At 37.4% G+C, this 24,353-nt stretch overlaps 1 protein-coding gene across 8 annotated transcripts in view; it reads right to left on the bottom strand.

Annotated features, from left to right (window-relative positions):
* ZC3H12B (zinc finger CCCH-type containing 12B) overlaps window positions 1-24,353 on the bottom strand; it is a 596,951-nt gene that overhangs the window by 389,241 nt on the left and 183,357 nt on the right. For 2 of the 8 annotated variants that reach the window (XM_082715901.1, XM_082715903.1), the window contains exon 2: window positions 10,919-10,998. The exons of the other annotated variants lie outside the window; for them this stretch is intronic. The gene's annotated coding sequence lies outside the window, so the exon portion shown is untranslated. The remainder of the gene's footprint in view (window positions 1-10,918; window positions 10,999-24,353) is intronic. 8 annotated transcript variants of the gene reach the window in all.

The following is a 24,353-nucleotide window of genomic DNA, read 5'->3' on the forward strand; positions in this document are numbered from 1 at the left end:
TATTACACCATACACAAAGATAAACTAAAAATGGATGAAAGACCTAAAGGTGAGACAGAAATCTATCAAAATCCTAGAGGAGAACAGAGGCAGCAACCTCTGTCACCTCGGCTACAGCAACTTCTTCCAAGACACATCATTAAGTCAAGGGAAATAAAAGCAAAAAGTAAACAATTGGGACTTCATCAAGAGAACAGACATCTGCACAGCAAAGGAAACAGTCAACAATACTAAGAGACAACCTTTGGAAAGGGAGAAGATATTTGCAAAGAACATATCAGATAAAGGCTTATAACAAAGATGTATCAAGAACTTCTCAACCTCCACACCCAAAAAAGCAAATTATCTAGTATATATATGGGCAGAAGACATGAACAGACATTTCTCCAAAGAGGACATACAAATGGCTAACAGACATATGAAAAAATGCTCAACAGTACTTGTTATCAGGGAAATATAAATCAAAACCACAATGAGATACCATCTTAGACCAGTCAGAATGGCTAAAAGTAATGAGACAGCAAATAACAAATCTTGTCAAGGATGTTTAGAAAGGAAACACGTTTTACATTGTTGGTGGGAATGTAAGCTGGTAGAGCCCCTTGGAAAAAAATATGGAGGTTCCTCAGGAAGTTAAAAATAGAGCTACCCCATGACTCAGCAATTGCTCAGTATTTACCCCAAAGATACAGATGCAGTGAAAAGAAGAAGCACATGCACCTCAAAGTTCAAAACAGTAATGTCTACAATAGATAAACTGTGGAAGGAATTGAGATGCCCTTCAACAGATGAATGGATAAAGAAGATGTGGTTTATATATACAAATGAACATTACTCAGCCTTCAGAAAGGATGGATGCCTACCTCTTACATTGATGTGGATGATCTGGAGAGTATTATGCTTAGTGAAATGAGTCAGTCAGATGAAGACAATTATCATATGGTTTCAATCCTATGTGGAATATAAGAAATAGTGTAGAAAGTCATAGGGGAAGAGAGGGAAAACTGAATGGGAATAAATCAAAGAGAGAGACAAACCATGAAAAATTCTTCATTCTGGGAGAGAAACTGAGGGCTGCAGAAGGGGCAGTGTATGGGGGTAATGGGGTAACTCAGTGATGGGCATTAAGGAGGTCACAGGATGTGATGTGTACTGGGTGTTATACACAGCTGATGAATTATTGAACGCTACTTGTGAAACTAATGATGTCCTATATGTTGGCTAATTGAATTTAAATGAAAAATAAGAATTGCGGGCGCCTGGGTGTCTCAGTGGGTTAAGCTGCTGCCTTCGGCTCAGGTCATGATCTCGGGATCCTGGGATCGAGTCCCACATCGGGCTCTCTGCTTGGCAGGGAGCCTGCTTCTCTCTCTCTCTCTTTCTGCCAGCCTCTCTACCTACCTGTGATCTCTCTCTGACAAATAAATAAATAAATAAAATATTTAAAAAAATAAGAATGTCAATGCCAAAAAAAAAGTTGGTTTAGAGAAAACATACCTCAACATAATAAGGAACATATATGAAAAACCCACAGCAAATGTCCTACTAAGTGGGGTAAAATTGAAAATGTACCCCCTCAGTTCAGGAACAAGCCAACAAGGTCACTCTGACCAATTTTATTCAACATACTACTGGAAGTTTAAGTCACAGAAATTAGAGAACACAAAGAAATAAAAGGCACCCAAACTGGTAAGAAGTAAAATTTTCACTATATCCAGATGTATGATACTGTACATTTACAGAAAACCCCAAATACTCCACCAAAAAATCGTAGATCTTTTAAATTAATCCAATAATTTTACAGGATACAAAAATCAATATGCAGAAATCTGTTGCATTTCTAGACACTAATACTAAAGCGGCAGAAAGTGACATTAAGAAAATAATTTCATTTACAGTGCATCACAAATAATAAGATACTTAGGAATAACACTAAAAGTGGTGAAAGACTTCTACTCTGAAAATGATATAACACTGATGAAAGAAAATAAGGACAACACATGAAAAGGAAGGATATTTCATGCTCACAGACTGGAAGAAAAAAATGTTAAAATGTCTATATTATGCAAAGCAATCTATATATTTAGTGCAATTTTTTATCAAGATGCCAACAGCTTTTATCAGAGAACTAGGAAAAAAAAAAAAAGAACTTCCTAAAATTTATATGGATCCTAAAGACCCCAAATAGCCAAAGCAATTTTGAAAAAGTAAAAAAAAAAAAAAAAAAAAAAAAAGTAGGAGTCACAACTCCAGATTTCAAGTTATATGACAAAAGTGTAGCAATCAAAATAGCATGGCACTGGCACAGAAACAGAAGCATAGATCAATAAAGCAGGATAGAAAGCCCTGAATTAAACCACAATTTTATGGTCAATTAATCTTTGACAAAGCAGGGGAAAATATTGACTAGGAAAAACACACTCTTCAACAAATGGTTTTGTGAAAACTGGACAGCTACATGCAAAAGAGTGAAACTGCACCAATTTTTTTTCATTGTACATAAAAAATAAATTTCAAATGGATTAAATGTGTTTCAGAAAGCCATTAAAAAAAAAAAAAAACTAAAAGAGAACCCAGGCAGTAATTTCTATGACATTAGGCAAAGCAACATTTTTCTACATAAGTCTCCTGAGGCAAGGGAAAAAAATGTAGTACTAAACTACTGGGAATTCTTTAAAATCAAAAGCTTCTTCACAGAAAGAATACAATCAACAAAAGTAAAAGGCAGCCTATGGAATGGGAGAAGATATTTGTGAATGGTATATCTGAAAAAGGATTAGTATCCAAAATATATGAAGAACTTATAAAAATCAGCACACAAAAAATGAATACTCCATTTAAAAATAGAGAAGATATGTATAGATATTTTTCCAAAGTAGACACGGAGATGATAAACAGACACATGAGAAGATGTTCAACAGCACTCATCAACAGTGAAATGTAAATCAAAACTACAATGAGATATTATCTTACAACTGTCAAATGGCTAAAATTAACAACAAAGGAAACTTCTGATATTGGTGAGGATGCAAAGAAAGGAGAACCCTCTTGAACTGTTGGTGGGAATGTGAACAAGTGCAGCCACTCTGGAAAACAGTACGGAGGTTCCTCAAAAGTTTAAAAATAGAACTACCTTATGACCCAGCAATTGCCCTCCTAGGTATTTATCCAAAGAATACAAAAATACTAATTCAAAGGGATACATCCACTCTGATATTTTTAACAGCATTACCAAGAATAGCCAAATTATGGAAATTAGCCCAAGTGTCCACTGACTGACCAAAGGATAGGAAGATGTGGTATACATATTTAATCAGCCATAAAAAAGAATGAGATCTTGCCATTTGCAACAATAAAATGGCTTTAAGTAGCATATAGTGAAATAAGTCAGTCAGACAAAAACAAATACCATATGATTTCACTAATGTGTGGAATTTAATAAAAAATACAAAGAAAAAAAGAGACAAGCATAAAACCAGACTTAAATATGGAGAACAAACTGGTCATTGTCAGAAAAAAGGAGGGTGGGGGAAATGGGTATAATACATGAAAAAGATTAAGAAGGAAATACATTGAAGAGATTACCAAAAAAAGTATTGAAATCTTGGGTTATATTTACACCCAAAACTAATACAACAATGTATATTAATTATACTTGAATAAAAAATAAAAATAAATAAAAATGTTGGAAAACATTGATTCCACATCGAAATGTGCAAGTGATTTTTAGAGAAAGCTCTATGAGATATGTGGAATTTAAGGGGAAAAAATGATGAACATATGGGAAGGAGGAAAAGTACAAAAAGGAGTGAGGGAAAGGAGCCATAAGTGACTCTTTTTTTTTTTAAAGATTTTATTTATTTATTTGACAGAGAGAGATCACAAGCAGGCAGAGAGGCAGGCAGAGAGAGAGAGGAGTAAGCCGGCTCCCTGCTGAGCAGAGAGTCTGATGCGGGGCTTGATCCCAGGACCCTGAGATCATGACCTGAGCCGAAGGCAACAGCTTAACCCACTGAGCCACCCAGGCGCCCCACCATAAGTGACTCTTAAGGATAGAGATTCAACTGAGGGCTGATGGAGGGAGGTAGGTGGAGGATGGGCTAGATGTGTGATGAGTATTAAAGAGGGCATTGTTATGAGCATTGGGTAATGTATATAAGTTATGAGACACTGAATTCTATTCCAGAAATAAACATTGCATTATATGTTAACTAACAAAATTTAAATTTTAAAAAGAAATAGCTCTAAGAGAGATGCGTGTATATGAAGAGACTAGCTTTATAACACTAGTCATTAAGTTTATCTAGTTCCATTGTTCACAAAAGCTTGTCTGCAGGCAGGTTACATCTAAATCATCTGATAAAGTTTCTATAGAGGTTCCTCAATTTGAATGGAAACACATCAAAGGATTCAAGGGAGGTTAAGTAAATATGGAAGGCGGCAAAAGAAAGGAGTGAAGGTGATGGAAAGTGAGAGATATTAAATGAGGCAACTTAGGAAGATCTAAAATTTCCTAAAAAGGCCACTGAAATTCCATATTATCCTTAAGCATGTAGTCAAATGAAGTTGAGGAAGGGGATTCCCAGTAGACTAAATGTTATCCACAGGAAGAGCAAAGCAAAATCAAGGAAAGAAAGGATCCAGGTATGAAAAAATCAGTTTCATACACAATCCTGTCTGAGAAACAAAGGATAATTTATATGTAATTTCCCTTAAGGAGACAATTTTTTAAAAAATGCTTTGAACAATCCCTAGCCAACGAGTCAGGAAAAATAAACAAGCCTCATGAAGAGCCTGGGATTTACTGCCCCAGTGTCAGAAAGCATATCTCCACTTGAAAAGGCAAAGAAGACCTTTTTGAGGATAATGCTCACTTTAAACAGAAAAGAAGCAAGCATCTTTTGAGAAGCAGTTAAGAAAAGTAGGGCTTTTCCATGGGGAAGAGTGATGCCAAAGTAACAGCAACAAAGAAAGGGAATTTAATTGAGAACTCTACCAAGAACTGAAGTTCAATCCAATGAAATTTCAATGATAATTTACCCTGTTCTATACCAATGGCACCTTTCAAACAAAGAAGTGTAGGACTCTATCCCAACCTCAGGAATAGACATAGAATCTTAAGGATCAAATTCTGTCATCACCATGCTTTGATGGTCATCTGTTGCATTCGCTCTGTATCAAAATCACAAATGGATCTCCAATCTATCAACCAGGAATAAAGACAAAGTGTTCAAAGGTGTACATTCAGGGTCCTGGGTGAAAGATTCAGGGTTACAGTGATGAATTCAATTTTATCCCAGTTATAGTCCCAGACTGTTACAGAGAAACTATTCTGACACTTGCTAAAGACTTCATCCAAGACTACTGTAGTAAGGGAAAGATTACTGCACTATTAGAGATCAAATTCAACTCTAAATACAACAGGGCAGCAGGAAATTTATAGCCAACATACAGAGTGATGGAGATGATGTAAGATTACTAAGAGAAATTTGGTCAGGTATTAAGGACGAAGAGGAATGTGATGAGATATATACATGGGGATTAAAGAACTTGGTTGGATATCAAGAGTGGGGTAATTCCATAAACTGGTTTGGTAGGCCTTAGGAGCTAAATTCATGTTTCAGGTCCAAAACTACAGTGCTTCAGAATGTGACTTTAAAAAGAAAAATAAGGTCTGTAGAGAGATAATTAAGGTAAAACAGGTATATAGGGTATGCCATAATCAGTATGCCATTATAGAGTATGCCTTAATCCAGTATGATCAGTGTCCTTATGATGAGGGAGCAGGAGGCTGGCTGAGGACGAAGCAAAAGCTGGCACCTTGCACCCTGTCTCCACCCACACCCCTCCCCTTGGTAATATGTGTGACATTCCTCAGGCACCCCTGACTGCCATAAGCAAGAAACAAATAGTTAACTTGCAGAGATCACAATCCTGCAAGACAGTCTCCCTTGGTTTACAAATGTCCTAGAGATCTACAAACAAAGAAGTTACCTTATCAATAGCACAATTTCCAGAGGCAAATAGCTCAGTTCCTCAGCCCTAAATAAAGTTAAATTTCTTCTGAACCCAAATGTCACTAACAAAGACTCTTGATAGCAGAAATGTGAATGGCTTGCCAAAAGGCAACATCAAGCAGCAAGGCCTCAGGTATCCCAGCACCTTGTAGGCCCTCTTTAGCATATGAATGTTCCACTGAAACCTCCCTTTCCCTCACCTTCCCCCAACCACAAGGTACATAACCTGCCATCTCTCACAACCCTGGGCAGCAGCTCTTCCTGCCCATGGGTCCTGTCCCCATGCTTTAATAAACCACCATTTTGCACCAAAGATGTCTCAAGAATTCATTCTTGGTCATCGGCTCTGGACCTCAGTCCACCGAACCTCACCTAGGTTCTAGAACTTCATCACTTATAATTAGAGAAAATTAAGACACAGATATACACAGAGTGAAGGTCATTTGAAGACACAGGATGAATATGGCTGTATATAAGACAAGGAAATAGACCAGAAAAAAAAAAAACAATCATACCAATATCTTGATCTCAGACTTCTAGCCTCCAAGACTATGAGAAAATGACTTTGTGTTCTGCTAAAATTGTGGTACTTAGATATGTCCACTCTAGCAAACTAATACAGAAGAAATCTTACTAAAACTGGGCTTGTTATGATAAAAATGAAGCTTAGTTCAGAACAGGGCTCAGAGGAGCCAGAATAAAATTTGGTCAAGGATGGAGTCCTTCTTAGATATAACACAAAAAGTACAATCCATAAAAAAGTTGAGATTAAATTTCATCAAAATTAAAAACTTCTGCACTTCAAAAAACAAGCAATAGACCTAGAGAAAATATTTTCAAAGACTGCATCTGATAAAGGAATTCTATAAAGAATTATATAAAGAACGCACAGAACACAACAATTAGGAAAAAAATGATCTAGTTTTTAAAATGGACTAAAGATTTGAATAGGCACTTCACCAAAAAGGAGCTAGTAAGACAAGTAAGCATGTATTTTATTCATTTCAGGCTACTATTAACAAAAATAGCATGGAGTAGTAGGTTGCTTAAACAACAATTATTTCTCACAGTCCTGGATAATGGGAAGTTCACTGTCAAGGTGCCAGCAGATCCTATGTCTTTGGAGCGCCTGATTCTTGGCTCTCCAGCTGTATCTTCACATTGACGGCAGAGAGAGATCATCTCTGTCACATCTTTTCTTATCAGGGCACTAGTTTCATTTGTGAAGACTCTATTTTCATAAACCTAATTTCAGGATAAAGGCCTTACCTTCAAATACCTTCACATTGGAAATTAGGGCTTTAACATACACATTTTGAGGGATCATAGTCATACAGTCCACAGCATTTCACAACAGCTCTCCAACATTCATGTCCTTCTCACATACAAAATGTTTCATTCTATCTAAACAATCTTAAAAGCCTTGTTCTAGCCCAAACCCTAAAGTCTAAAGTACTAACTGTCATCTAAAGGAGATACAGATAAGGCTTGATGTATAATGCACCCTAAAGCAAAAGCCCTCTGAAGCTGTGAATGTTTGGAATCAAACAAGTTATGTGTTACAAAATACAGTGGTGTGACAGGCATAGGATAGACATTCCCATCCAAAAAGAGATACTGGACAGAATGAAGAGGTAACATATTCCAAACCCAAAATCTAGCAAGACAAAACCCCCTAAATCTTAAAGCATGAGAATATTTTTCTTTGGCTCAATTCTTTACCTTCTAGGCCCACTAGGGTGGCACTATCACCCTCATGGTCACCACCAATACCATGACTCTCAGTGGTGGCCCTGCCCATACCAGCAGGGGTCATGACCCAAAGTCTGCCAGGTGGGAGTCATGCCCCCCAAGAGTCTACCAGATGGGACTATCACACCCTGGCTTTGGTTGGAAACTGGCCAGTTAAAAGCAAGAGAGTGGCGCTGATGACCTCTAAATCACCTTCAAGGCCATTTGTGAAGAGTGCACATTAACAGCCAAATAATTCTATAGTCCGGTACTGCAGTCTCAGAAGTCCAACAACCTTCCTTCATTTCATTCTGCCTTTCACACTTTCAGTTCAAAATACCAGAGTTCTTGCATAAATCAGGGTAGCAGATTATGTCACTGTTTTTTACCCATATTAATCTCCTTATCAAATGGTATGCCAGCCTCATCCTTGATGTTTTATTCATAACAAGATTTCTTAATTTTTTTTGTAATATGGGCAGGCTGAGAATTTTCCAAATCTTCAAGTTCTTGTTCCTTTTGACTTAACAATTCCTTCTTCATTTCATATTTTTACATTTATCTCTAAGCAGTCAGAAACCAAGCCACATCTTCAATACTGCTTAGAAATCTACTTAGCCAAATACTCAATTTCATCACTTGCAAATTCTACCTTCCACAAAACACTAGACCATTAACAAAACGTAGCCAGATTCTTCGTCACTTTAAAACAAGAATTGCCTTTTCTCCATTATCCAATAAGATGTTTTTCATTTCCCTCTAATAACTCATCAGAATGGCCTTTACCATCTATGTTTTACCAATATTCTGTACATGATTATTTATGTGTTCTCTAAGAAGATGAAAGTTTTCTCTCCAGTTTTCTTCCTGAGTTCTTATCAGAATTGCCTTTAACATACCTTTCATGACAATATTGGCCTTTTCTAGTATGCAGGTCAAAACTTTCCCAGTTTCTACCAATTATTTAGTTCTGAATCTGCTTCCACAATTTCAGGAATTTGTAGAGGAGCACCTCACTTCTCAGTATCAATTTCTGTCTTAAAGAGTCTGGGCTACTATAACAAACATACCATGAACTGAGGGACTTAAACAGCATAAATTTATTTCTCAGAGATATGGAGATTGGGAAGTTCCAAGACAAAGGCGTCAAAACATTTGTTGTCCTCAAACTCAACACACAAAAAACAGAAAATCATATCAAAAAATGGACAGAAGATATGAACAGAGACTTCTCCAATGAAGACATACAAATGGCTATCAGACACATGAAAAAATGTTCATCATCACTAGCCATCAGGGAGATTCAAATTAAAACCACATTGAGATATCACCTTACACCAGTTAGAATAGCCAAAATTAGCAAGACAGAAAACAACATGTGTTGGAGAGGATGTGGAGAAAGGGGAACCCTCTTACACTGTTGGTGGGAATGCAAGTTGGTGCAGCCTCTTTGGAGAACAGTGTGGAGATTCCTCAAGAAATTTAAAATAGGACTTCCCTATGACCCTGCAATTGCACTCCTAGATATTTACCCCAAAGATACAGATGTAGTGAAAAGATGGGCCATCTGTACCCTAATGTTTATAGCAGCAATGGCCACGGTCACCAAACTGTGGAAAGAACCAAGATGCCCTTCAACGAATGAATGGATAAGGAAGATGGGGTCCATATACACTATGGAGTATTATGCCTCCATCAGAAAGGATGAATACCCAACTTTTGTAGCAACATGGACGGGACTGGAAGAGATTATGCTGAATGAAATAAGTCAAGCAGAGAGAGTCAATTATCATATGGTTTCACTTATTGTGAAGCATAACAAATAGCATGGAGGACATGGGGAGTTAGAGAGGAGAAGGGAGTTGGGGGAAATTGGAAGGGGAGGTGAACCATGAGAGTGCCATGAGAGACTATGGACTCTGAAAAACAATCTGAGGGGTTTTAAGTGGTGGGGGGTTGGGAGGTTGGGGTACCAGGTGGTGGATATTATAGAGGGCATGGATTGCATGGAGCACTGGGTGTGGTGCAAAAATAATGAATACTGTTATGCTAAAAAAAATAAAAAATAAATTTAAAAAAAGAGAGAGAGAGGAAAAAAAAAAAACATTTGTTGTCTGGTGAGGACCCATGTCATCATGGGTCTTATTGATAGCTTATTGATAGCTACCTTCTCACTGTGTACTCACATGGCCAACAGAAAGAAAGAAGAGAGAGAGAGAAAAAGAAAGAGAGAGGCTTTCTCCTGTGTCTTCTGATACTACCATGAAGGCTCCATTCTCATAACAGAACTACCTCTCTAAAGCCACATGCATAATCACACTGGGGAACAGGCTTCACAATATGAATTTGTGGAGATTAAAAAACATTCAGTCCAGAGAAACATGTAGAAAGATATTTAACATCATTAGTCTTTAGGAAAATGCAAATTAAAACCACAATAATAAACTGAACATAATACGTACATACATCCCACAATAAAATACCACTACACACCTATAAATTGGCTAAAATTTAAAAGACTGATTATATCAAGTTCTGGTGAGATTTCAAAGGAACTAGAACTCTTACACACTACTGGTGGAAATGTAAAATGGTACAACAACTATGGAAAACAGTTTGACAAGTTCTTAAAAAGCTAAACATACAGTTACAATAAAATCCATGATCTCACTTCTGGAGATATATCCAGGAGAAATATATGTTTATATAAGGGCTTGTACATTAATATTCACATTTGTGATGGCCAAAAACTGGAAGCAACCTAAATTCCACTCAATAAGTGAGTAAATATGCAAATTATAATATATCCATACACTAGATTACTGCTCAGTAATAAAAAGGAAAGACCTACCATTAAAATCTATGGCATGGATTAATTTCAAATGCATTATGCAAAATGAAAGAATCCAAACCACAAAGGCTACACTCTATGAGATTTTGTTAGAAAAGTTTGTTGAAACTTTAGAAAATGTGAACTTATCTATAGTAACCAAAATCAAATGGAAGGTTTCTTGGGGATGGGGCAAATATCACACATAGTTGGGTATAAGCAAGGATTACAAATGAGCATAAGGACACTTTTGAAAAGAGGATACATTCACTATCTTGACAATGATAATGGTTTCATGGGCATATACATGATAAGATAACAGCTCAGTCATAACACCAACCTTGCATATCCATGTAAACCATACCAGTACAGGCTTGAACCACATTATTCTGTGTCTTTAAAAAATGCATTTTGATCCTCCTGGAACATAAGAAGATGAAAGGCCTGTAAGAAGATGGTCCAGTGCCTTACCAGAAGCTTCTGTACCTTTCCTGGGAGGCTTTCATGAGAGTTTCCCCTCACTTCCTGTGTTCCAATGAAGTGCAAGGATTTGTTCCACTTGCCTCAGAATAGGGTTGCAAAGTATAAAACAGATTAGTTGCAGTCTGGGATTGGCTCTTTAGCAATGGGATATACCACAACTTTCATTATACTCATCTTTCACCTTTTATTTTGCTATCATTCTTATTAGCAAATGAAAAAAGACCATGGAGAGCTAGCATATTTGGCTACTCTTCTTTTCACTATACATATAAGAAAACAACTGTCTGAATCTAAATTACCCTATCTTTACCAGTTGAATCAACAAGTCTCAGGCAAGGCTTTGTTTTGTCTTCTGTGTCCTTGAAATTTAATAGTGGTGATGGATTTCCAGGTATATGTATATGTAAAATACTTATTGGCTGTATACTTTAAACATGTGCCGCTTATCGCTTGCCAGTTATACTTAATGTTGGGAACAAGCTCATAATGTTTGTACACACCACTTTTATCCTATATTATATGGAAGATACTAAAACATCCAATCAGACAAGAAAAATACAAGCATATAGATTGGAAAGAAAGAAATAAAACTTTATCTTCTGGGATACCAGTGTGGCTCAGTCAGTTGAGCATCCAACTCTTGATTTTGGCTCAGGTCATAATCTCAGGGTTGTGAGATGGAGCCTTATTTCACGCTTTGTGCTCAGTGCAGAGTCTGCTTGTTCCTCTCCCTCTCCCTTCCCATCACCCCCACTGCTCTCTCTCTCTCAAATACGTAAAATCCTAAAACAACACCACCAAATCCTTTATCTTCAGATAGCTTAGAAAATTAAAAAAAATGCAAAAATAGCATTAGAACAAATAAATAACTTTATTCAGGTCATAGAATACAAGGACAATACACAAAATTCAAATATATTTTAATATTTCCATATACTAGCAACGAAACATTGGAAAATTAGAAACCAACAAAATGGCACCATATATAATAGCACCAAAGTTCATGAAATGCTTAGTTACATATCTAACAATATATGTACAAGGTTTGTATACTGAAAATTATAAAACACTGATAAACAAAATCAAAGGAAACAAAATTAAATGGAGACTGTTTTCATAGATTAGAAACTTCAATGTTGCCAAGATGCAAACTCTCTAAAATTATTTATAGATATAACACAATCCCAACCAAAACCCTAATTTAAATATTTATAGAAATCCACCAGTACATTCTAAAATGAATATGAAAATGAAAAAAAAAACTAAAAAAAAAAACCAGGATAATTTTTAAAAAGAATAGGAGAAGAGAGCTAAGATGGCAGAGTAACAGGAGGACCTCAGGCTTACCTTGCATTGTCTCAAAAACAGCTAGATAAAAATGAAATTATTCTGAATACCTGAGAAATCAACCTGACGACCAACAGAACAAACTGAATAACTAAAAGGAGAGAGGAGGCCACACTGTGGAAGATAAGATGTTCAGAGAAATGATTCATGGGAGAAATGGATCACATACTGTTGAGAAGAAGGATCTCGGTCATGGAGAGAGAAGTGCACTGGGGATCACACAAGGAAACTATTTCCCCAAAGCAATTGACTGAGAAAAGGAGAGAGGCTGATTTTTGTGAAGTATTTTTTTCAACCAGAGGACTCAAAGACTGGAAATTAGAAGTCCGTGAGGTGGCTGGTACAGAGCCCTAAGGACACTGTCCTGCTTCTTTAAAGAAGGCAGGCAGGTAACCCAGGGGACAGACAGCCCCATCTGAGGATCTCCTGAGACACACAGGTAGAGACGTTTTCCCTTCTTAAGCGCTGATGCCACCTGAGAGAAGTGGTATTGCACCTCTGGGAACAAAGGAGGTGGTTGGTGACATTTTCCTCCTCCTCTCCTCAACATAGGTGCAAAGACTTCTACTGAGGGCAGCTAACCCAGATACGGGCCACTTAATGTGCTTTGTTCCAACTCCACACTCCCGAGCTCTGGTGCCTTTCTGGGTCAAAACTTCATCAATCCCAGAGCATCAAGACCCTCCCTCAGAAGACCAGTGAGGCCCCTACCATAGCAGTTTGTATAGTTTGGATTTTTAAAAAGATTTTATTAATTTATTTGACAGACAGAGATCACAAGTAGGCAGAAAGGCAGGCAGAGAGAGACCGGGAAGCAGGCTCCCTGCTGAGCAGAGAGCCTGATGTGGGGCTTGATACCAGGACACTGAGACCATAACCTGAGCCAAAGGCAAAGGCTTAACCCACTGAGCCACCCAGGTGCCCAGTTTGGAGTTTTAAAACTCAGTCATCCTGGCTGGGGTAAAGCCCAAAGTGCACTGGGCTTCTCCAGGCAGGCAAGCAGCTTGGAGACAGTATGCAAGCACAGATCTGAAAAACACCTTGTATGCCTGAGGGAAATTTTTAGCTCTTCTGGGAGAACTTCCCTACAGCAGGTAGGACAAAGTCCCCTCTCCAGGGACAAAGGAGCTGCCTGGTGCCATTTCTTTCCCACACCCCTCAGGATAAATTAACTTCAGTAAACAGCACAGTGCCAACAGTAGCTGCATAAATTTTTTACACAAAGCCCTGAAACCCAGCACTCTGCTTTCTTGGGCCAGTGTGCCTAAAAACCAGAGCAGCAGGGTCCTTCACAAGAAGACCTGCACAAAACCCCTCATACACCACGTCTACTCACCATAAAGCTCTGGAAAGCTTTATCTTGATGGAAACAACATCAGGTCTCTTTTTAGAAGCAGACCAGAACGTTCCAGGTTAAAACTCACCACACGATGGCCAAGGACCAATCAGCTGTTGCAGGCAAGGAGAAATTCTATACAATATTGATAAGAGGGATAGAGCAGCAATAACACATAATTAGAGTGTCCACATCACACATCACAAACAATCCCTGAAGTTCCAGGCTCTGGTCATTATATGACACATTTTTGGTAAAGCCATTACTCTCAGGACCAAGAAATAGAGCAGGTTTTCCTAACATGCAGAAGACAGAGACCTAGGCAAAATGCCAAGACAAAGGAAGACATCACAAAAGAAACAACAACAACAACAACAACAAAAGCCATGTATCTAATCAAAACAGATATAAAGAATATGCCTGATCCAGGTTTTGAAGCATCAATCATAAGGACACTGAGCTTGAGAAAAGCACAGAAGACACCAGAAAGTCCTGTGGAGATAAAAGACCTTAAAACCATCACGCCAAAAGGAAAATGCAATAATTGAGATTTGAAAGTGATTGAATCAATGACCACAAAGATGCAAGAAACAGGGAAATGAATAAATGATATAGACAGGAGAATTGTGGATATCCTTTCGAAGATGGTAGAGAAGTAGCAGGCTGAGAAGACCTCAGGTAGCAGGAGATAAGCTAGATAGCTTATCATACTATTCCAAACACCTACAAATCTAAAAAGAGATTGAAGAGAAGAGCAGCAATTCTAGAAACAGAAAATTGACCACTTTCTGAAAGGTAGGACCGACAGAGAAGTGAATCCAAAGTGACAGGAAGATAGACCTCGAGAGAAGGGGCTGGTTCCCAGCAAGTGGCAGAGCAAAGGAACACAATTTCAGAACTTTTAAAAGTCTCCTCCACTGAAGGACATTGCTCCAGTGGCTAAGCCAAGGTGAAACCCATGCGGGGACAGCATGGTCTCAGGTCCTGTGGGGTCATAGAAGGATCTGGGGTGTCTGAGTGTCACAGAGCTCACAGGTATTAGAGCGGGGAACCCAGCTACAGAGACGGAGCTCAGGAGTGAGTTCTCAACTCAGGGTTACCTTAAATTGTGATCCGTGGCACAGACCACTGCTCTATGAGCAGGGACTCCACAAGATCTGGGGAGAGCTCCCTGGAAGAGCGCAGGGATCTGCAGGGTTGGAGACTCCAAACAGGGCTGTGTGCAAGAAGACAGAGATGCTTGGTCACAATCTGGGTGAGCTGGGAGTGCAGCCCAGAGCCAGGGAGAATGGAGTGATTGAGCACGTTTCTCTGAGGGCACACCAAGAAGTGGGGCCCCAAGCTCTTGGCTCTTCTGGGCTGGAGATTGGGAGGTAGTGAAAAAGGCAGAAAAACTCATGACAAAAAAAAGAACAAGAGGCAATGCCGAGGGCTAGGGACATAATCAATACGAACATTGATCATATATCAGATCTAGAGTTCCGAATGACGATTCTCAAGGTGCTAGCTTTGTTCACAAAAGGCATGGAAGATATTAAAAAAAAAAACCCTGCCTGGAGAAATAAAAGAACTAAAATCTAATTAAGCTGAAATTAAAAAAGCTATTAATGAGGTGCAATAAAAAATGGAGGCTCCTACTGCTAGGATGAATGAGGCAGAAGAGAGAATTAGTGATATAGAAGACCAAATGACAGAGAATAAAGAAGCTGAGCAAAAGAGAGACAAACAACTACTGGACCATGAGGGGAGAATTTGAGAGATAAGTGATACCATAAAGTGAAACAATATTAGAATAAGTGGGATTCCAGAAGAAGAAAGAGAGGGGGAAGCAGAAGGTATATTGGAGCGAATTACTGTAGAGAATTTCCCTAAAATAGCAAAGGGAAAAAACATCAAAATCCAGGAGGCACAGAGAACCCCCCTCAAAATCAATAAGAATAGGTCCACACCCCAACATCTAATAGTAAAATTTACAAGTCTTAGTGACAAAGACAAAATCCTGAAAGCAGTCCAGGACAAGAAATCTGTAACATACAATAGTAAACATATTAGATTGGTAGCAGACTTATCCACAGATACCTGGCAGGCCAGAAATAACTGGCATGATATATTCAGAACATTAAGCGAGAAAAACATGCAGCCAAAAATACTATACCCACCTAGGCTATCACTGAAAATAGGAGAGATAAAAAGCTTCCAGGAAAAACAAAAATTAAAAGAATTTGTAAGCACCAAACCAGCTCCACAGGAAATATTGAAAGGGGTCCTCTAAGCAAAGAGAGAGCCTAAAAGTAGTAGATCAGAAAGAAAGAGACAATATACAGTAGTAGTCACTATATAGGCAATACAATAGTACTAAATTCATATCTCTCAGTAGTTACCCTGAATGTAAATGGGCTAAATGCCCCCAACCAAAAGACACAGGGTAACAGAATGGATAAAACAGATCAAAAACAAAACAAAACAAAACAAAACAAAACCCATCAATATGCTGTCAACAAGAAACTCATTTTAGACCCAAAGACACCTCCAGATTTAAAGTGAGGGAGTTGAAAACAATTTACCATGCTAACTGACATCAAAAGAAAGCTGAAGTGGCAATACATAGATCAATTAGATTTTAAGCCAAAGACTATAATAAGAGATGAGGAAAGAAAATGGTTGAGTTTCATTCTTCTACATATAGCTGTCCAATTTTCCCAGCACCATTTATTGAAGATACTGTCTTTTTTCCACTGTATATTTTTTTCCTGTTTTGTGGAAGATTATTTGACCATAGAGTTGAGGGCCCATATCTGGGCTCTCTACTCTGTTCCAATGGTCTATGTGTCTGTTTTGATGCCAGTACCATGCTGTCTTGGTGATCACAGCTTTGTAGTAAAGCTTGAAATCAGGTAACGTGATGCCACCAGTTTTATTTTGTTTTTCAACATTTCCTTAGTAACACAAAGATAAACTCAAAATGGATAAAAGGCCTCAACGTAAGACAAGAATCCATCAGAATCTAGAGAACATAGGCAATAACCTCTTTGATATCAGCCACAGCAATGCCTTTCAAGATATGTCTCCAAAGGCAAAGGAAACAAGTGAAAATGAACTTTTGGGACTTCATCAAGATCAAAACCTTCTGCACAGCAAAGAAACACTCAACAAAATAAAGAGGCAACCCACGGAATGGGAAAAGATATTTGCAAATGACAGTACAGACAAAAGGTTGATATCCAGGATGTATAAAGAAATTCTCAAACTCAACACACACAAAATAGATAGTCATGTTAAAAATGGTTAGAAGACATGAACAGACACTTCTCCAATGAAGACATACAAATGGTTATCAGACACATGAAAAAATGTACATCATCACTAGCCATCAGGGAGATTCAAATTAAAACCACATTGAGATATCACCTTACACCAGTTAGAATGGCCAAAATTAGCAAGACAGAAAACAACATGTGTTGGAGAGAATGTGGAGAAAGGGGAACCCTCTTACACTGTTGGTGGGAATGCAAGTTGGTGCAGCCTCTTTGGAGAACAGTGTGGAGATTCCTCAATAAATTTAAAATAGGACTTCCCTATGACCCTGCCATTGCACTCCTGGGTATTTACCCCAAAGATACAGATGTAGTGAAAAGAAGGGCTATCTGTACCCCAATGTTTATAGCAGCAATGGCCACGGTCACCAACCTGTGGAAAGAACCAAGATACCCTTCAATGGACGAATGGATAAGGAAGATGGGGTCCATGTACACTATGGAGTATTATGCCTCCATCAGAAAGGATGAATACCCAACTTTTGTAGCAACATGGACGGGACTGGAAGAGATTATGTTGAGTGAAGTAAGTCAAGCAGAGAGAGTCAATTATCATATGGTTTCACTTATTTGTGGAGCATAACAAATAACATGGAGGACATGGGGAGACGGAGAGGAGAAGGGAGATGAGGGAAATTGGAAGGGGAGGTAAACCATGAGAAACCATGGACTCTGTAAAACTATCTGAGGGTTTTGAAGGGGCAGGGGGTGGGAGCTTGGCGGAGCCAGATGAGGGGCATTAAGGTAGGCATGTATTGCATAGAGCAATGGGTGTGGTGCAAAAACAGTGAATACTGTTACACTGAAAAGAAATTTTAAAAAAAGAGAGAGATGAGGAAGGAAACTATATCAAACTTAACGGGTCTGTACATGTAGATCTAACAATTTTAAATATCTATGCCCTAACATGGGAGCAGCCAACTATATGAACCAATTAATAACAAAATCAAATAAACACATTGAAAATAATAAAATAATAAAAGGGGACATTAACAAGCCCCTCAATGAAATGGACAGATCATCCAAGCAAAAGATCAAAGAGAAAATAAAGTCCTTAAATGACACACTGGACCAGATGGACATCACAGCTATATTCAGAAAATTCCATCCCAAAACAACAGAATATATATTCTTCTCCAGTGCGCATGGAACATTCTCCAGAACAGATCACATCCTGGGTCATAAGTCAGGTCTCAACCAGTATCAAAAGATTGGGATCATTCCCTGCATCTTTTCAGACCACAATTCTCTAACCTAGAACGCGATCACAAGAGGAAATTTGGAAAGAACCCAAATACATGGAGATTAAACAGCATCCTTCTAAAGAATGAATGGGTCAACCAGGAAATTAAAGAAGAATTGAAAAAATTCATGAAAACACAACAGTTCAAAATCTGTGGGACACAGCAAAGGCAGTCCTGAGGGGAAAATATACAGCAATACAAGTCTTTCTCAAGAATCAAGAAAGGTCTCAAATACACAACCTAGCCCTACACTTAAAGGAGCTGGAAAAAGAACAACAAAGAAAGCTTAAACAATGAAGGAGAAGAGAAACAATAAAGATCAGAGCAGAAATCAATGAAATAGAAACCAAAAACAAAACAAAACAAAATGAAACAAACAAGCAAAAAAAAAAAACAGTAGAACAAATAAACAAAACTAGGAGATGGTTCTTTGAAAGAATTAATAAGATTGATAAACTCTTGGCCAGTCTTATCAAAAAGAAAAGAGAAAGGACCCAAATTAATAAAATCATGAATGGAAGAGGAGAGATCACAACCAACACCAAAGAAATAAAAACAATTATAAGAACACATTATGAGCAACTATACACCAGGAAATTTGATAATCTGGAAGAAATAGATGCATTTCTAGAGACATATAAACTACTACAACTGAACCAGATAGAAATAGAAAACCTAAACAGACACATAACCAGTAAGGAGATTGAAGAGGTCATCAAAAATCTCCCCAAAAACAGTAGCCCAGGGCCAGATGGCTTCCTACCAGGAAAGAATGTCCAAAGGAAAAAAGACAATCTCTTCAACCATTTCCTTGCCATTTCCTTATACCACACAAAATAATAGACTCCAAATGGATGAAGGACTTCAATGTGAGAAAGGAATCCATCAAAATCCTTGAGGAGAACTCAGGCAGCAACCTCTTCGACCTCAGCCACAGCAACTTCTTCTTAGAAACATCAGCAAAGGCAAGGGAAGCAAGGGCAAAAATGAACTATTGGGACTTCATCAAGATCAAAAGCTTTTGCACAGCAAAGGAAACTTAACAAAACCAAAAGACAACTGACAGAATGGGAGAAGATATTTGCAAACGACATATCAGATAAAGGGCTAGTATCCAAAATCTATAAAGAACTTACCAAACTCAACACCCAAAGAACAAATAATCCAATTAAGGAATGGGAAGAGGACATGAACAGACATTTCTGCAAAGAAGACTTCCAGATGGCCAACAGACACATGAAAAAGTGCTCCACATCACTCAGCATCAGGGAAATACAAAACAAAACCACAGTGAGATACCACTTCACACCAGTTGGACTAGCTAGAAATCACAAGTCAGGAAAAGACAGATGCTGGCTAGGATGTGAGGAAAGGGGAACCTTCTTACACTGTTGGTGAGAATGCAAGCTGGTGCAACCACTCTGCAAAAAAGCATGGAGGTTCCTCAGAAAGTTGAAAATGGAGTTACCTTATGACCGAGCAATTGCATTACTGGGTATTTACCCTAAAGATACAAATGTAGTGATCCGAAGGGGCATGTGCACCTGAATGTTTATATTAGCAATGTCCACAAGAGCCAAACTATGGAAAGAACCTAGATGTCCATCAATAGACGAATGGATAAAGAAGATGTGATATATAAATATAATGGAATACTATGCCACCATCCAAAAAATGAAATCTTGCCATTTGCAACGATGTGGACGGAACTAGAGGGTATTATGCTTAGCGGAATAAGTCAATCAGAGAAAGATAACTCTCATATGATCTCCCTGATATGAGGAAGTAGAGATGCAACTTGGGGGGTTTGGGGGTAGGAAAAGAATAAAAGAAACAAGATGGAATCAGGAGGGAGACAAACCATTAGAGACTCTTAATCTCACAAAACAAACTGAGGGCTGCCAGGGGTAGGGGGATACGGAGAGGGTGGTGGGGTTGTGGACATTTGGGTGGGTATGTGCTGTGATGCGTGCTGTTAAGTATGTAAACCTGGCGATTCACAGACCCTTACCCCTGGGGCTAATAATACATTATATATATATATATCCTGTCTTAAAAATAATAAGAGAGAATTATGGAAAATGATGAAGAAGATCAAAGAGGGAAAGAAAAATCTTGGATCAGGAAAGTCGACTTAGGAAACTCAGGGACTCCAGGAAGTGCAATAACATTTGTATCAAGGAAGTCCCAGAGGTGGAAGAGAGAAAAAGGCGGCAGGAAATTTATTTGAGGCAATTATAGCTGAAAACTCCCTAATCTGGGGACTTCCACATCCAGGTACTACATAAAGCTCCCACCAAAATCAAGAAATGCAGGCCAACACCAGGACATTCTAGTTGAATTTGCAAAACATAGAGATAAAGAAAAAATCAAATAAGCAGTAAGACAAAAGAAGTCCCTACATTCAAGGGAAGACAAATAAGTTTAGTATCACATCTCTGCATAGAAATGTGGCAAGACAGAAGAAAGTGGCATGATATACTCAATATGCTAAAAGAGAAAACTCTGCAGCCAAGAATACAAGCAAAGCTATCATTCAGAATAGGAGAGATGAAGAGTTTCCCACACAAACAAAATTTAAAGGAGTTTGTGACCATTAAAACACCCTGTAAGAAATATTAATGAGGACTCATTGAATGGGAAAATGGCTAGAAATGAACAGAGAAAACCTTCAGAAATAATTGCCCAAAAAGCAATAAAATGGTATAAAATTCCCATCTATCAGTAATTATTCTGAATGTAAATAGATTAAGTATTCAAATCAAATACATAGGGTGTCAGAATTTTTAGAAAAGACCAATTGCTGTACTGTGGTACATATGGCCCTTCTTTTCACTACATCTGTATCTTTGGAGTAAATACCCAGTAGTGCAATTGCAGGGTCATAATGTAGCTCTATTTTTAACTTCTTAAGGAGTCTCCACATTGTGGAAAGAACCAAGATGCCCTTCAACAAATGACTGGATAAAGAAGATATGGTCCATATATACCATGGAGTATTATGCCTACATCAGAAAGGATAAATACCCAACTTTTGTATCAACATGGACGGGACTGGACAAGATTATGCTGAGTGAAATAAACCAAGCAGAGAGAGTCAATTTTCATATGGTTTCACTTACTTATGGAACGTAAGGAAGAACACGGAAGACACTGAGAGATGGAGAGGAGAAGTGACTTGGGGGAAATCAGAAGGGGAGACAAACCATGAGAGACTATGGACTCAGTATGTGTTCTGTTCTGGAGAATGTTCCATGTACATTTGAAAAAAAATGTGTATTCTGCTGCTGTAGGATTAAATGTTCTTAACACATCTGTTTAGTCCATCCAGTCAGTTTTTCTCTTGGATGATCTGTGGGTTGATATAAGTTAGATATTAAAGTCTCCTACTATTATTGCAATATTATCAGTGAGTTACTTTATGGTTGTTACTAATTGTTTTATATATTTGGTTGCTCAAAAATTGGCAGCTTAAATATTTATAATTGTTGGATCTTCTTGTTTGATAGTCCTGTTGATTATGAGATAGTAGATATAGTACTCTTCTTCCTCTCTTATTACAGTTTTTAGTTTAAAATCTAGGTTGTCTGATACAGGTTCACCAAACCTGGTGATGGGTATTAAGGAGGGCATGTATTGCATGGCACACTGGGTGTGTTGCATAAACAATAAATTATGGACCACAGAAAATTAAATTAAATTAAATTAAATTAAAAAGACCCACCTATATGCTGACTACAAAAAAACTCATTTTAGACCTATAGACACCTGATGATTGAAAGGGAGGGGATGGAGAGCCACTTATTATGCTAATGCATGTCAAAATAAAGCTGGAATAGCCATCCTTGTATCAGGTAACCTAGATTTTAAACTAAAAACTGTAATAAGAAAGGAAGAAGAGTACTATATCTACTATCTCATAATAAAGGGGACTATCAAACAAGAAGATCCAACAATTGTAAATAAGCTTCCAATTTTTGAGCAGCCAAATATATAAAACAATAACAACCATAAAGGAACTCATTGATAATATTGCAATAATAGTAAGAGTTTAACATCTAACTTATATCAACCCATAGATCATCCAAGGTAAAAACTGACTGGATGGACTAAACAGATGTGTTCAGAACATTTAATACTACAGCAGCAGAAAACACATTCTTTTCAAATGTACATGGGATATTCTCCAGAACAGAACACATACTGGGTCAAAAATCAAACCTCAACAAACACCAAAATATTGAGAATACCATGCATATTTTCTGACAATAATGCTATGAAATCTGAAGTCAACCATGAGGAAAAATTTGGAAAGACCACAAATACACAGAGGTTAACAAAAAATTAATGGGTCAACTAGGAAATTAAAGAATAAATTTATATAAAATACAAGAAAACTTAAAAATGAAAACAAGAGAGTACAACAATATTGGGATGTAGCAAAAGCAGGCATAAGGGGGAAGTATATAGCTACAAGCCTACCTCAAGAAGCAAGAAAAATCTCAAAGAAACAACTTAACCTTACACATAAAGGAGAAAGAAAATAGAAAAACAAATGAAGACTAAAGACAGCACAAAAGAAATTATAAAGATTGGAACAGAAGTGAATGATATACAAAAAAGCAAAAAAAAAAAAAAATAAAAGAAAGAAAGAGTAGAATAGATCAATGAAACCAAAAGATACATCCTTGAAGAAAATTATAAAATTAATACCCCCTAGCCATACTTATCAAAGAGAAATAGAAAGGATCCAAACAAAATCATGAATACAAGAGAAATAAAATCATGAACATCACATCATGAACTCTATTTTTAATCTCTTGAGGAACCTCCACACTGTTTTATATTTGAATGAGATGGTAAATAAAAAAAAAAATCACAGAAATGCAAACAGCATTACAAGAATATTATGAGAAATCACATGCCCCAAGCCTGGGAAATCCAGAAGAAATGGATAAATTACTAGAAACATACAAACTACCAAAACTGAAACAGAATGAAAAAGAAAATACGAACAGACCCATAATCAGCAAAAATATTGAAACAATAATAAAAAATCTCCAAACAAGAGTCCAGGGCCAGATGGATTGCCATGGGCATCCTATAAGACATTTAAAGAAGAATTAATATCTATACTTCTCAGTTTCAAAAAATAAAGTGGAAGAAAATCTTCCAAACTCCTTGTATGAGATCAGCATGACCTTGACTCCCAAACCAGACAAACACGCCACTAAACAGGATAATTATAGTCCAATATCTGTGATAAACATGGATGTGAAAACTCTCAAAAAGATACTAGCAAATCGAATCCAAGAGTACATTAAAAAAATCAATCACCAGGATAAAGTAGAATTAATTCCTGGTTTGGAAGGGTGCTTCAATACTTGCAAATCAAACAACATGATAAACCATGCTAATAAAAGAAAAGAACAGAATCATATGATCTTTCCAATAGATGTGGAAAACTCATTTAATAAAATAAAATATCCATTCTTCATAAAAAACACTCAACAAAGTAGGGATAGAGGGAACATGCCTCAACACCTTAAAGGCCATATATAAAATAAACACAGCAAATACCACCTTCAACAGGGAAAAACTGAGAGCTTTTCCACTACACTCAGAAAGAAGACAAGGATGTCCAATCATACCACTTTATTTAACATATAACGGGAAGTCCTAAATTTAGCAATCGATAACAAAAAGAAATAAAATCCATTCAGATCAGGAAGGAAGAAGTAAAACATCCACTATTTGCAGAGGATATTATACTCTATATTAAAAAAACAACAATGACAAAAAACAAAAAACAAAGATTCCACCAAAAAAAAAAAAATGCTAGAACTGCTACAGGAATTCATTAAAGTCGCAGGATGCAAAATCAATGTGCAAAAAAAAAAAAATTTCATTAAAATACACCAATAATGTAGCAGAAGAAAGAAATTAAAGAATCAATCCCATTTAGAATTGCACTAACAACCATAACAAGAAATAAACATAGACAGGTAAAAGATAATATACTCTGAAAGCTATAGAACACTTATGAAAGAA

This window comes from Mustela nivalis (genome assembly GCF_964662115.1).
Source record: "Mustela nivalis genome assembly, chromosome: X".
Lineage (NCBI taxonomy): Eukaryota > Metazoa > Chordata > Mammalia > Carnivora > Mustelidae > Mustela > Mustela nivalis.